This window comes from Lepeophtheirus salmonis, chromosome 2 (genome assembly GCF_016086655.4).
Source record: "Lepeophtheirus salmonis chromosome 2, UVic_Lsal_1.4, whole genome shotgun sequence".
NCBI lineage: Eukaryota > Metazoa > Arthropoda > Copepoda > Siphonostomatoida > Caligidae > Lepeophtheirus > Lepeophtheirus salmonis.
In genome coordinates this window covers 30,593,588-30,606,496 of record NC_052132.2, presented here as the reverse complement: position 1 = coordinate 30,606,496, position 12,909 = coordinate 30,593,588, and the positions used below count along the sequence as shown (strand labels likewise).

At 31.1% G+C, this 12,909-nt stretch overlaps 1 long non-coding RNA gene across 2 annotated transcripts; it reads right to left on the bottom strand.

Annotated features, from left to right (window-relative positions):
* Positions 1-3,165: 3,165 nt before the first annotated feature.
* LOC121113684 (uncharacterized) lies at positions 3,166-11,811 on the bottom strand. 2 transcript variants are annotated; one of them, XR_011779016.1, is made up of 10 exons: positions 11,597-11,811; positions 11,029-11,387; positions 10,858-10,966; positions 5,216-5,452; positions 5,062-5,161; positions 4,865-4,980; positions 4,703-4,805; positions 4,390-4,642; positions 3,911-4,226; positions 3,166-3,851 (listed from the first exon to the last, which is right to left on the bottom strand). It is a non-coding gene; the product is annotated as an uncharacterized lncRNA (long non-coding RNA). The 2 variants fall into 2 exon arrangements; XR_011779015.1 differs by lacking the exons at positions 3,166-3,851; positions 3,911-4,226; positions 4,390-4,642; ... (2 more) ...; positions 5,062-5,161; positions 5,216-5,452 and adding an exon at positions 9,338-10,784 and having other exon boundaries at positions 11,597-11,750.
* Between the last annotated feature and the right edge of the window lie 1,098 nt (positions 11,812-12,909).

The window sequence follows — 12,909 nt, the reverse complement described above, 5'->3', positions numbered from 1 at the left end:
ATGAGTGAAGGATATTTTTTGTAACATATTACTCACAGTGTTCATTTCGATATATTTAAAAAAAAAAAATCTAACAGTCAAATCTTTAAGGTAAATCTACTCATTATTAAGAGAAGGACAAATCGATCCTTAATTTAAGGTTGGTTTGTTTTTTGGTCATTAAGTAACTTTCCACTTCCATCCAAAGAATCTCTTTCGGATGTGAGGTCGGCCTTGCAGTCCTTGTCTAGCTATGCTGTCAGGGGTCCTCTCCTGCTACCTATTGGATGTTCTTAACGATGCTTTTCATATTTATCATTGATTCAACATCAACCCGTGCTCCTTTCAAGGTTCTCTTTGTATGTCATAGCTTTGATCACGTTCCAGTTTAAACTCAGAGGATATAATTGGAAGAGCATCGGGCTTTATAAATTTTTTGAGCTGTTGTAAACTTCTTGGAAAAAAGTAAAAACTTTTCTTGTTCACAATGTTTAAAACGTAAGATAAATAACAGAGTGACACTCTTACATTGACCATAGGATCTCCTTTAGCTAACGGGTTTGTTTTGCTATTTTAAAGCTGTATTTATGACTAAAGTAAAGAATACAGAAAAATATTATCTCTTGTTCCTATCCTTCTTTTTTGTAATTCATGACATTGTCCCAGTTCTAGTGAAAAATCTCATGACTCATGAGATATGTCCTAATAAAAGGACTACTAAAATAAGGCGTAATGTGGCGTACTACTTCCCCCCCCCCCTAAATTTCAGTCTGGAAGAAAACAAATTAAGACCCTACAAAAACATTCCATATCAGGCCAAGTGTCAACACTAGTATATATTGAATGCCAATATTGTGTTTTTATGGATTTGGGCAAAATTTTACATGTAGGTTTGGAAAGCTTGAGAAACAGTTCTGCTTACATTTTTTTTGGTCTTCAAGGCCATGGAGGACTTTAAATAGTATTTTCCTAAAACCAGTTTTTTGACAAATAACCTACTATTTCATATAAAACAAAAAATAAAAACCTTAAAATTTGAATAATTATTCTTGCAGTATGTTGGGTTGTACTTTTGCACACTCTTTTTTTAAACAGGATTATAAAGTTGAGATAGGAAAAAAATAGAAGTATTTTTGATAATAATATCAAAGATGAGCGAACAACTGTCCAACATGAACATTTTTTTCTCTCAAATCTTTATAATCTCCTTTAAAAAAAGTTTACAAAGATACATATCAGCATGCAGCGAGTATAATTTTTTATTTCTTCTTTCTTATGAAGCAAAAGAGTTTAGAATTAAATTGTAATTTCTTAATGCCCAGACAATACCGAGAAAACCTTCTTTAGTTCATTTTTATGATGTTGAATTTTTCAATTACTAGAAATTTCATATGCTATTTATAACGTTTATAAAATCTGTGTATATTCATGTACTGAAATTTCAAAGGCAATATTGAATATTGACCTTAAACCACATCAGTTGATCAATGAAATTGCAGGCTGTTGCCAGAGGTCCAGCATTATGGATGTATTTACCTTCACTCAGGAGTGGAAATGCCAGGCAGTGTTCATGACGATATCTACCAGACATGAGAGCAAAATCACTGGAGACATTTTAAAAGTTGCTGAATCATTAGCCTGTAAAATGAAACGTGAGCGGATAGACTCAAATTATAACTAAGAAGCTGTGGCTGCTAGAAAGGAGTCTCCCATAAGGATTGAACTGAAGTAGGATGATGAATATATTGACAAGCTACATAAGATGGGACACAACTACTCCAGGCAGTCCATGAGAGCCCTGGCTATTGATATGAACGTCAATGAGAAGATTATCAGAAACTGTATCAACGAGGCCATCAGGTACAAGTAATAGAATATGAGAAATGGCAAACGTTCACTATTTGCAGTTCCCTTTATAAATGCAGTAAAACTGCCTTTATAAAGGCTACCCGCCTTCTGAATAAGCTCAAGCATCTCCTGGAGCCAAACATGGTCCGGTTCTTTTCTGACGAAAAAAATATTCTTCCAGGGCGATTCCATCAACCGTCAGAACAACAGTTGGATGACTTACTGTCGCAAAGATAATGTAAAAAAAGTTTCTTGTCACTGTCATTGTGTTTGGGGTGGTGAACAGTAAGGGGGATGTTACGCCCTCCCCACATCTTTTTCTGGGGCTAAAAGTCATTAACAAAGCGTATTTGGAGGTCCTTGATACGGGGTTTTACTATTTTTACTAATTTTTCATTTATTAATTGTAAAATTTATATCATAAGTAATATAAACAAGAAAATTATGTCCTCTCATGATTTTTTTAAGAGAGAAGAAGAAAATGAAAGGTCTTTAGGAAAATTGACATTAATTTATTAAAAAATTAAGGTTGGACAATATTACTATGTTACATTATTTAATATTTTTAAAAGGGGCCTACATTGTATGCATTTGTGGGAAATTTGAAAACGTATAAATAGATTTAAAGGGTTTTGTTTTTTTGTTGTTGTTGTTAAATACCCACTTAATGACTCTTTAATGTACTTATTAATTATGAGGGGGAATTTGAACCTGATATTATACGAACAAAAATATTATTACCTAACTTGGAACAATGAATGATTAAATATATATTTTTTGAATATATACATATATCAAAGAATCTCAAACAAATGCAAACTCTAATATATGAGTACATATTTCAAATATAAAGTTTGATCGTTATACATATCAGACTTTCTTAAAAATATTGAGTACTCATTAATAAAGTACATTGCAGGTTTTTTTTGTATAATAATATTACATCGATCTTCTTTGATAAGTTCTAATTTTTCCATTACATATACAGGGTAGAAAAGATTAGGATGTGAAGATGTTACACATTTATTGATGAAATAAATATATACTTCGTTAACATAAATGTTTTTGAGCAATTGCAATAATGAATCCTGTAAAAAAGTATATCTTATTTGTTGCGCCATTTAACAACATTTATGCGCGCAGCCTGAAACCCACATTTATTAGTGTCATTAATGCTGTAGAGCACGAATTGAACATTAAAACTTTCAATCTATAAGTACAAATTAAGACATTTTAAAAATATCAAGTTTTTAGTGTATAGCTACAATTCAGTGCCATATTTTGGCATGAAAGACCTTTATAAATGCAAATCAAAGTAAATAAAAACTGATACAAAAATTCAATGCTTGAAAAATGAAATATTTATTAATTTATCTTGATTACAATAAATAAAAATGACCACTAAAAAATAGAGTAAAATAAAGTACCTTGGTTTTAAGATAATGTTTCTTTTAAATTTTCTCTTCAACTGCGTTATATCCTAGTTGAAGTTATAGAATAGACCTTACATTTTAATTTAAAAAAAATTGTATTTAAAAAAAGTTGATTTTGATAGTTTTTTGATCTATTTTTTTTCAATATTTATTAAGGATTTTTTATAAAATAAGCAATTTAGGTTGCGTGACAACATATTACAATATCATTCTGGGCGAGAAAATTTTAATCATATTAGTATACTAGGACTACATGATTTATTCATGAAGTCCTAGTTAGTATATTAGTATATACCTATTATTATTATTGAAAAACACATGAAGATTTTTTTTCACGGAATATTATCATAGTAGATATTCAACGCAACCTAATCAGCATGGAGTTACAAATTTGTCTTCTATTAAGGTATTTGAAAATTGGTTCTCCGAGTTTTTTTTCCAATAGGGACAAGGGATTCTATGAGAAGGGATTATGTACATAGGCGGACGTTCGCTTTTACTTAGCTTTGGTTCTTGAGGGTGCCAAGAAGGAGATTTTTGATGAATGTGGTGTTACGTATTTCAATAGTTCAGGAACTTTGGTGCTGTTCCCTAAAAAAGGAAGATACGTTTTAGAGATAAGTAATTATAAAACAATTACTCTACTAAACTAATCACATAAAATAATGACAGGCATACTAAATATAAGATTGATGAAAGTTTTCTCAAGCAAATCTACGAGCGAACAGAAAGGATTCATGGAAACGAGACTGGCCGAAACCATTCCTTGATCTATCCAGGTTTTAAAATTCAGAGAATTAAAAAATGAGAAAAAAAGGCTTTGCTGTATGTTTGATATATTTTGAGGAAGGGTTTAACTCGGTTTCTCATAGTTTTATACTTCGGCAATTAAACAGAGATGCATTTGCATTCCCCCCTCCACCCCCGATAAGTCCACATGATTGTAACTGTCCATTGTCGAGCTTCCTGCAAAATAGGGATAAGAGGTTACTCCTCTTGGTTACATAATACAAGAGGATTTATGTAGACAAGGAGATTGCTTGTTCCTTATTCTTTCTAGTGGCCAATAGCCTACACAAGGAATTAATGAGTAATGCCCAGAGGTCTCAAATACATAAACAAAACTTACAAATCATTTTAGTACACAGACGACCTCGCACTGATCCTTGAGGGTACTCCAGAGAGCTAAACCCATTCTGTAATTACAACTTTCCAAACATCAGATAAATTTAAAGATGACTCAGGCCTAAGAGTGAATCTCGGCAGACCAGAGGTCCTTACGTCTGATGAGGATGTATTCAGAGCTAGTTTTCCACATCTGAAGGCTTCACAATTTTTCTCTCTTTTGGGCTTAAAGATTGATGTCTTAAGGGGAAATGCTGCTATAGAAAAAAAACGAAACATAAGTCATTTCAAAATTAGAAAATCTGAAGAATTTTTACTCATCCCTCCAGCTGACTTTCATAGACAAAGTTAAGGTTTGTAATACAATTATTGTTCCAAAGGTTATATATCTGCTGATATTCCTTCCATTTAACGAAGGCACTAGTCGAAAAATAGATTGTATTTGGGATAACTTCTTCTGGAATAAAACAAGACCGTACATATCAAAATGTAGAATTGAGGCCTCCATTCACGATTGGGGTTAGGATGTTTTAACACTGAATCCTTAAACTACTCGTGGCTTTCAAGGCTGTTGAAAAACAAGGACATTTGGACTCTAAGGATAAAAAAATAACTTCTTTATGTAGACAGGATATCAGCTGAACAAAATAACTTATATGGGTCTATTAGAACTCACAAAAACAATGAAGACTTTTGACTCTTTCCGGGCCAAAATGGTGCGCTCTTTGAATTCTGTTTTCCCCTCGGTCCTTCATTTATTAGGTCCACACGAGCCCCTAAATTATAAGGACATACAGTAATGAAAAAGTATTCATTTCTGATCAACTCACCTCATTCAGATAACTAAAGGGTAGGAAGCCTTCCTTGACTTCCCAAAACTTCTTGGTGAGAGGTCGTGCGATAAAGCAACATGACACACATAGAATTACCTGAAATTGGGACCCTACACACCGGGTATTATTGCTCTGTCGCAAAGCCAGGAGAGTCATATAGGAGTCCTTTGAAGTTTTTAAAAGTAATGATGTATCAAATTTTTACTGTGTTTCCACTTTTAAAATTATTCTATCCTTTAAAAAAAAATGTTTTTTGAGTTTCTTTTTTAAGCAGTTCACTAATAAAAAAGATATTCACTAACAGACGGTTATAAGGGTTTTTTTTTTGTTACACCATTACAAAACGAGTTATTATTGATTGCAAGTACTTAAAAAGAAAGCCCCCCAACCACCGCGTACTGAAGAACGTTTGATTTTTTTTTTTTTTTTTATAAATATTATCCGTGAAAATATATTTTATTTGGGACTTCTGTGCAGAATAAGTAAAAGACAAAAAATGTTTCCGTATCTACATTCGCAATAAGATCATTGTGTAATTAATGATAAATATGTACAATGATTAATAGATAAAATAAATTTTGGTTCGTAATTTTTTAAAAATAATATCGGTCGGTAGAACAAAAAAATTTACGACCCTACCCCAAAAACATGTGGCATAGCCTTAAATCGCTCTATATTTTTCTTTATAGACATATCTGAAGATCATCTTTAGATGTTTGATATACTAAATCTATGGCCCAACTTTTTTCCAAGGCTATAAACCTCATTCTTCACAACAGGATATGAAAGATATAATGTAAATTATTTCTGAAAAATACTCTATAATAGTATTAATAGTTATGGAAGTAAAATATTATTTGAAGAGTTGATTAAATTGCAATTAGTTATGCAATTTTACTTAGTTACCATATTTAATTAAATACCTGTACGTAGAATGTACATATTATGTACAAAGATATATTTCTAGGTATTAAAATGTCTTATTACATAGTAAATGCAATTATACGTCGACAATGGTCTTTGTTTCATATAATTTTATTAAATTTTCTATTTTTTCATAGTATGTTAATTCGTTTTATATTTTAAGAATCACATGTACATAAAATTCCAATTGCTACAGATACAAAACATGCCTATTATTAAAGTACACAAAATACATATTTAATAGGCATTATTCAAAATTTATATGGGTTCATAACTTAACGTCGCAATTTTTCCTTTAATTGTTGTTATAAAAGTAAGGAAAAATCGATCTAAAAAAGTGAAACACATTAAGTTATGAGCCCACTTTTTAAATGTGAAGTGAAAGTTAAGTAATCATTTGTTGGTTTGTTATAAGTGCTTTGTGCTACATCATTTTTTGTCGATACACATCATTTGCACTGATGTATAAATAGTTCTAAAATGTTCTATGGGTATTCAACTCATTGAATGAATTATGTAAATGAAGCTTATATTTAAAAAATATGTATATGTATGAGAATTTACGAGAGTTTCTCACATGTGTAAAATTTCGAGTAATAAATAGTAAGAATAATATTTCTAAGGCTATGTTTTTTAATGATGACAATTATTTAGTGTTTTTGGAGATTGGTCTTGCTCTAAAGCCTTTTAAATCCTTGATTTTAGTGACAAAACATTGTACATCATTTGCACAGAAGAAATTTGAAAACTTTTATCTCAAATGAATTTTGAATATTTGTTCAAATTTTCAAGAAAACATATATTAAGACGAACTAAGAAGATAGAAAAGGTGATTTAAGATTCTTCAGACAACCTAAAAGTTGGAATCTACTCTCCAAATTACACGATATTGAAAAAGCTAGCAAAGGAGTACTAATTCGTAACGGGTGGGATAGAGCAAAGGGAAAAAGAACAATTAAGAAAGATGAGAATGATTACAAGGCTTTAATAAGAAATCAATGGCCATTAATGAATCACTCGAAGAGCTTCTGGATTATAAAAATATGGGTGCACAATAAGAAGTAAACCCAAACTTGAGGATCAAAATATTTAAGGAAAATACTCCGTTAAATATGTGCACGAAAAGAGCTGATTGGCTGAAAAATGCCAGATAAGATGATCCGAATGACATAAAAAAGGAAGCAACTAGATACTTCATGGAAAAACAAAAAAGTAAAAAGAAAAAATTCGAAGTTTTGTCAAAAGTGGCGATCATCGGTCCAGGTATGGAATACTCAAAACCTAGGACATCTGAGTACAACCTACAATGTTTGAGAAAAATTTGAAGGAATGGAGAACAATATCACATAAAAACATCGGGGTGATCAGAAAAGTTTTATCAAGGGCCGTTTGGCAGAACATATCTCCTGATCAATTCAGGATGCAATCGACCAAATCCAAAACAGTAAAGAGGACAACCTAACTTTACTCATCGACTTTCAAAGTGCATTCAACACAAACTATCATAAATATATCAGTGAACAATTTTCCAAGTACAAGTTTTTCCCTAAGATTGACAACATGATCTCAAAAATCTTACGACAATCACACTGTTCTCTTGACTTGCTGAAAAAAAAACATTATAAAATTGACCGTGGATGTCTCCAAGGAAGTCCTTTGAGTCCAACGCTATTTCTTATGGCAGTTAATGGTCTAAACTAAAAATATCTTCTTCTGAAATAATAAAAGGAACGAGTTCTGATATGGGAAAAATAAAGGCTCAGCTATATGCAAACGACTTAACCATCTTTCTCACAGGTACCCCAACTGAAATCAAGCACTCAATTGACACTCTACTAGAAGTAATGGATAACTTCAAAACAACTCCGGTCTCGAAATAAGTAAAGAAAAAAGTATAGTTGTGAAGAAAGTTGAATGCTTATATTAAAGAAACTTTTACGAGTTTTAAAGAAATAAAAGAAGCAAAATTATTGGGGATAACTTATAATATTACTTCCTCGTTCGAACAGAATGAAAAAATCCTCATAACAACATAAGTAAGCTCATCCAAATTCTTGGCAAACTTTATTCATAATAGACTAGATAAAATTTAAGTGTGGAATGTCTACATACTTTCCAGGGTTATCCATTTATTGAGATACTTGCCATGCTCGATACACACCTGTGAATCAAAAAACAATTAATTTGGAATGATCCAAAACCTTACATATCTGAAATCCGACAAAACTCTTCTATTGATGACTTAGGTATGGAGGGGTCCTGTGGAGGTGATGTGGAAGTCATTGAACCTGACGTGTTTGAAACGATTGCAATTGAGTCAAGACTTTTGGGCCACCCGAATAAGAAGCTCGTTTAATTCAAGAACAAATCACTCATTTGATGATAAAATAATTATGGGTCAAGGCGGAGTCACGACGCTTCTGAAAAAATTAAGTAGTCATTGGGCTGCTATGAGTAGATCCTGGAACTCAATTTTGCACCACATTTTACCGCTCCTAAAACTGATGAACCTATTAATTATAATTGTCGTTTTAATAGTATATATGAAGTTTTTAAATCAAGTGGACTGACACTCAAAAGAATCCAAAATAATCTTCAGAGATAAGATTCCGACCCTTTACTCCCTCAATGATCGAACTGGAGGCAATCCCAAATAAAGAGATAAAAAAAAGTCAATAAAGACTCAGAATATAATTGGTAAATTAATATTTGAGAGAAGTCTCTTAGGGTACGGTGGGTCTTGGGATTACCCTAATGACTATAACCCACGTACAGTCATGCAGAACCCTTTTTCAAACGCAAAACAAAAATGGTTTCACTATAAGATGGTGACTCTGAGCCTCTTCACGAATAAATCGAATCCAGAAAAGGATAGACCGGACTGTTCTCTTTGTTAGAAAGGAAAAGAAACGAGCCAGCATTTATTCTACGACTAAAAGAATTAAAGATGAATACAGGGTGGATGTGACTACACGACTGGATGATCGCTAACTCAAGTCAACATACAGCTAATTTTAAAATTGACTTTTTAACTACACTTGTTTTGAACATAGTGCACGCTGTTCGATATACAGGCAGAGACCTTCCCATATTTTTCGAAACTTTTATTTAACGGAGTATACCTTTATTGAGGACTCTAGAGAAGGAGTAAGCACTTTTTTTGATATTTTACAAGTTATCATACAAAAAATATTATTTCAGTTCATTCAATGTATTTCAATTATATTTGATTCAATAAAAGTAGACAATATTATGGATAAATTTAAATATAATATACTTAAATAAATTTTCAATTAAGGCATTTTATGTTAAAAATCCTTTTTAAAATTATAGGGTGAAAATATTCATATTTGACCAAGTGCAATTTTCAACAAATTCTATAATAATTTCTTATGGCGACGAATCCCATCTTTGGAAAATAACAAAATTACTTATACTGCAAAGTTAGACGGAATTAAACCTATCTTTAATAAGTATGGGCATCAAATACGTGCATAAATTGACTAATATAGTAATTTAGCCACATCCTATAGAAAATAAAAAGAAGCTAACTTATCACTAAAAATTTTGTGAATCGACAACAGAGGTTTTAAATTATTTTGGTAAAAATAACGGAGAATGGTAAAGTTACATCGAAATATTTTCATATAAAATTAATGAATGGCAGTAGAAAACCAATTTCTAACGATCAAAAAACACAAATATAATATTTAATTTCAATCTGAGAATAGTTATTGAAATGAAAAAAAATCTCCCATTAGTGCAACAGTTTATCCAATGAAACATTTCAAACTGCAATTCAAACAGTTAAAGAATCGACATAGGACTCATCTCCTATATTTAAAATATGTTAAGTTAATATTACTCAGAGAAATAAATTAAGCCCCCATTGAAAGGAGATTCGGATGTTATTGCCAATTTGGTGGTGGTAATTACTTTTTGAGTAGCAGACATTGAGCTAATTAAAAGAAATTTTCCCATTCAACTCTTCTTTACAAAATGTTGAAGATGACTCAAAAACATTTTTGTGAATGATTTCTCATATAGAAATTACAGACTTAGATGAAATTACCAGAATATAAAGTGTAATTTATTACGTCAGCGGCTTTTAGCATAAGGAAATGCTTTCCGTCAAAAATGTGGTGCTGAATTGGTCTTTTCATCAAAAAATGATTATATTTATGTCGATTAAACTAGGACACATTATATCTTAAATTCATTTTTGGATGCCATGGATAGAGCTGGGATCAAAAGAACAACAGATGCCATGTACTTGACTACAATTCATCTTTATCAAACATTATAGAAAATTTTTCAAGTAAATACTATAAGAAACACATTACTTTCAATTAAGAATCCAAGACATGTATTTGCGGTTTTTGTAAATACTTTAATTAAAAAAAAGAAACATTTGTCTTGGATACTGACAGCAAAATGTAAAATAATCTCACAAGTTTAATAACTATTTAGATAAAATTTATTGTACAATATGTACAATTTGTTTTTCTTTTTTTTTTCTTTCTGATGAAATGAACAGCCAAAATCATTTCGGAACAAAAATAAATAATTTATCAGATAAAAGTAAATCTGTTAAATCAATTGAAAGCTTCAACCATTAGATTCATCAATTTCAATTAAGTTCCTATTTATAAATAAATAAATAAGTAAAGTTATTAAAAATCTAAACTAGTGTAATACTAAAAGTAATACAATACCACATTTATTGACATCGTCATGGATAGATAATCATAATCTGGTCGCAGCTCAAGCATGATCCAATGGTATTTGAAAGTTAAATACTATGGCATTGACGTTACTCCGTCTCTGTTAAGTATTATATTTAATAAGCAATTACAAATTATGATAATAAATGAAAAACGACCTACGGAGGAGACAATAAGTATTCCATGGCTTTCCGATTTTGTAAGTTTGCCCATGACAAAGAAAAGAACGGTTTATAATTTTAATGGAAGGTCTATTTTAATAGTGATTTGATTATATGAACGATAAAAAAGTAAGTGGAAGAAGAAAAATCCCAATTGTCAAGGATGGGTATGGAAACATTATGTTTTGAGAGTGTTTCTCTGGAAAGGGAAGTTAACTACATCACCACAACGAAGGGAGGATGGACTATCCTCGGGGAAATCTTGGGGGGCAAGCTCCTTACGTCAGGCCAGGAAACTGAAAATGGATCTTCTATCACGGCAATAACCCAAAACTTACGACCATGGCAACTAAGGAGTAACTAAAAAAAAGAAGTGCATTAAGGCCATGGAGTGGCCTGCCCAGTCTTCGAACCTCAATCTCACCGAAAATCCTTATAAGTGGGCAAACATACAAAATTGACAAGAGATCAAATACTCATTTTTTTACACTGTATATTTATATCAAGGTCATAGTGAATACGACCTATTCTATTCAACCATAGAATGTTAAGAATGGAGTTTTTCTTACCAGTTATGAGTCAAAAGGATTCTTGTTGAAAGTAATATTATAATTATTTTAATTTTTTCTGGCAAAATTTTATTAACTATAAATAAATCAATCATAATTCTCACACAAATAAAATAGCCAATACACTTAGTCTTACTAGAAAATTGTAAAGAACTTTTTAAATATGAAGGGGTATAAAATATAATGCAGAATCTAGTACTAAAGTACTCCCTGCTGATACATAGATATAAAATAATATTAATGTTAATCTGCCGGAACAATTTTCTAAAATCAACACAACTTCGTATCTTTTTAATGTATCGACGTTCAATGCACATCGTATCCTATTTTATTATTTCTAATGTAGTTTCTGTTTATCTCGAATAAATTTAATGTTATGTTGTTTGTTATAATTATTACATTTATATTAATATTTATTAAAAAAAAGAAGCTTATATTATTCATTACTAGGTGTTGGGGTACACTTAATGTTTACACATAAGGCGGGTTGTCACATCTATCGTGGATGTACATGTACATGTATTGTATATATCGTGATGAAAATTGAAAATTTTGAGGTATGTTAAAAACCTCAAAATTAACATTCTAAATTAGAGAATTGGAAGAATTTTGAGGATATCAGTTTAGCTGTCATGACGTTATATTGGGGCACAGCTACAATCACCTGTGACGATCTAGAAGGATAAAAAAGTAATAAAGAAGGAAATTTGCAAGAATTTCTCGGATATCGATCCACAATTCTACTCTGAGTCCATTCAAACTCCGTAACAAATCCTTAAGACTACTCTCCGTCTTTTAAGAACAAACTCTAATGTTATGTTTGGCTTCGTATATATCAATGATAGTTTTATGTGCTGTGGAAAAGGAATTTCACTACTAAAGAGTTATATAATAATAACAACTGCTGAGAAAAAAGTAAATTCATTCTTTGGATTACCAATTTCAAAAACGGGAAATCTAAAAAATATACCAGATTTTCATAACTATATATGTATAAATATATATATATCTACTTATACCGTATCAATTTATTCACTTGAAGTAAATCTCTTTTTTTAAATGAAAGCTAAGACATGGTACACTAACTTCATTTTGAAAGGTTTATATTTTAAGCATACAACTACTACCATGAAAAACCTAGTTATTGGATTAAAAATAATTATATTCTGTCCCATTGCCGATTAACAAGCTGTTTCAAGGCATTGATGTTCTTATGAGGTCGTTTACAGGCTTTGAAATGAATTTTCTACTAAGTATAATCCAATGGGTTCAAATCTTTATTGTAGAGAGGTAACATTGTTTTAAGCCATAAG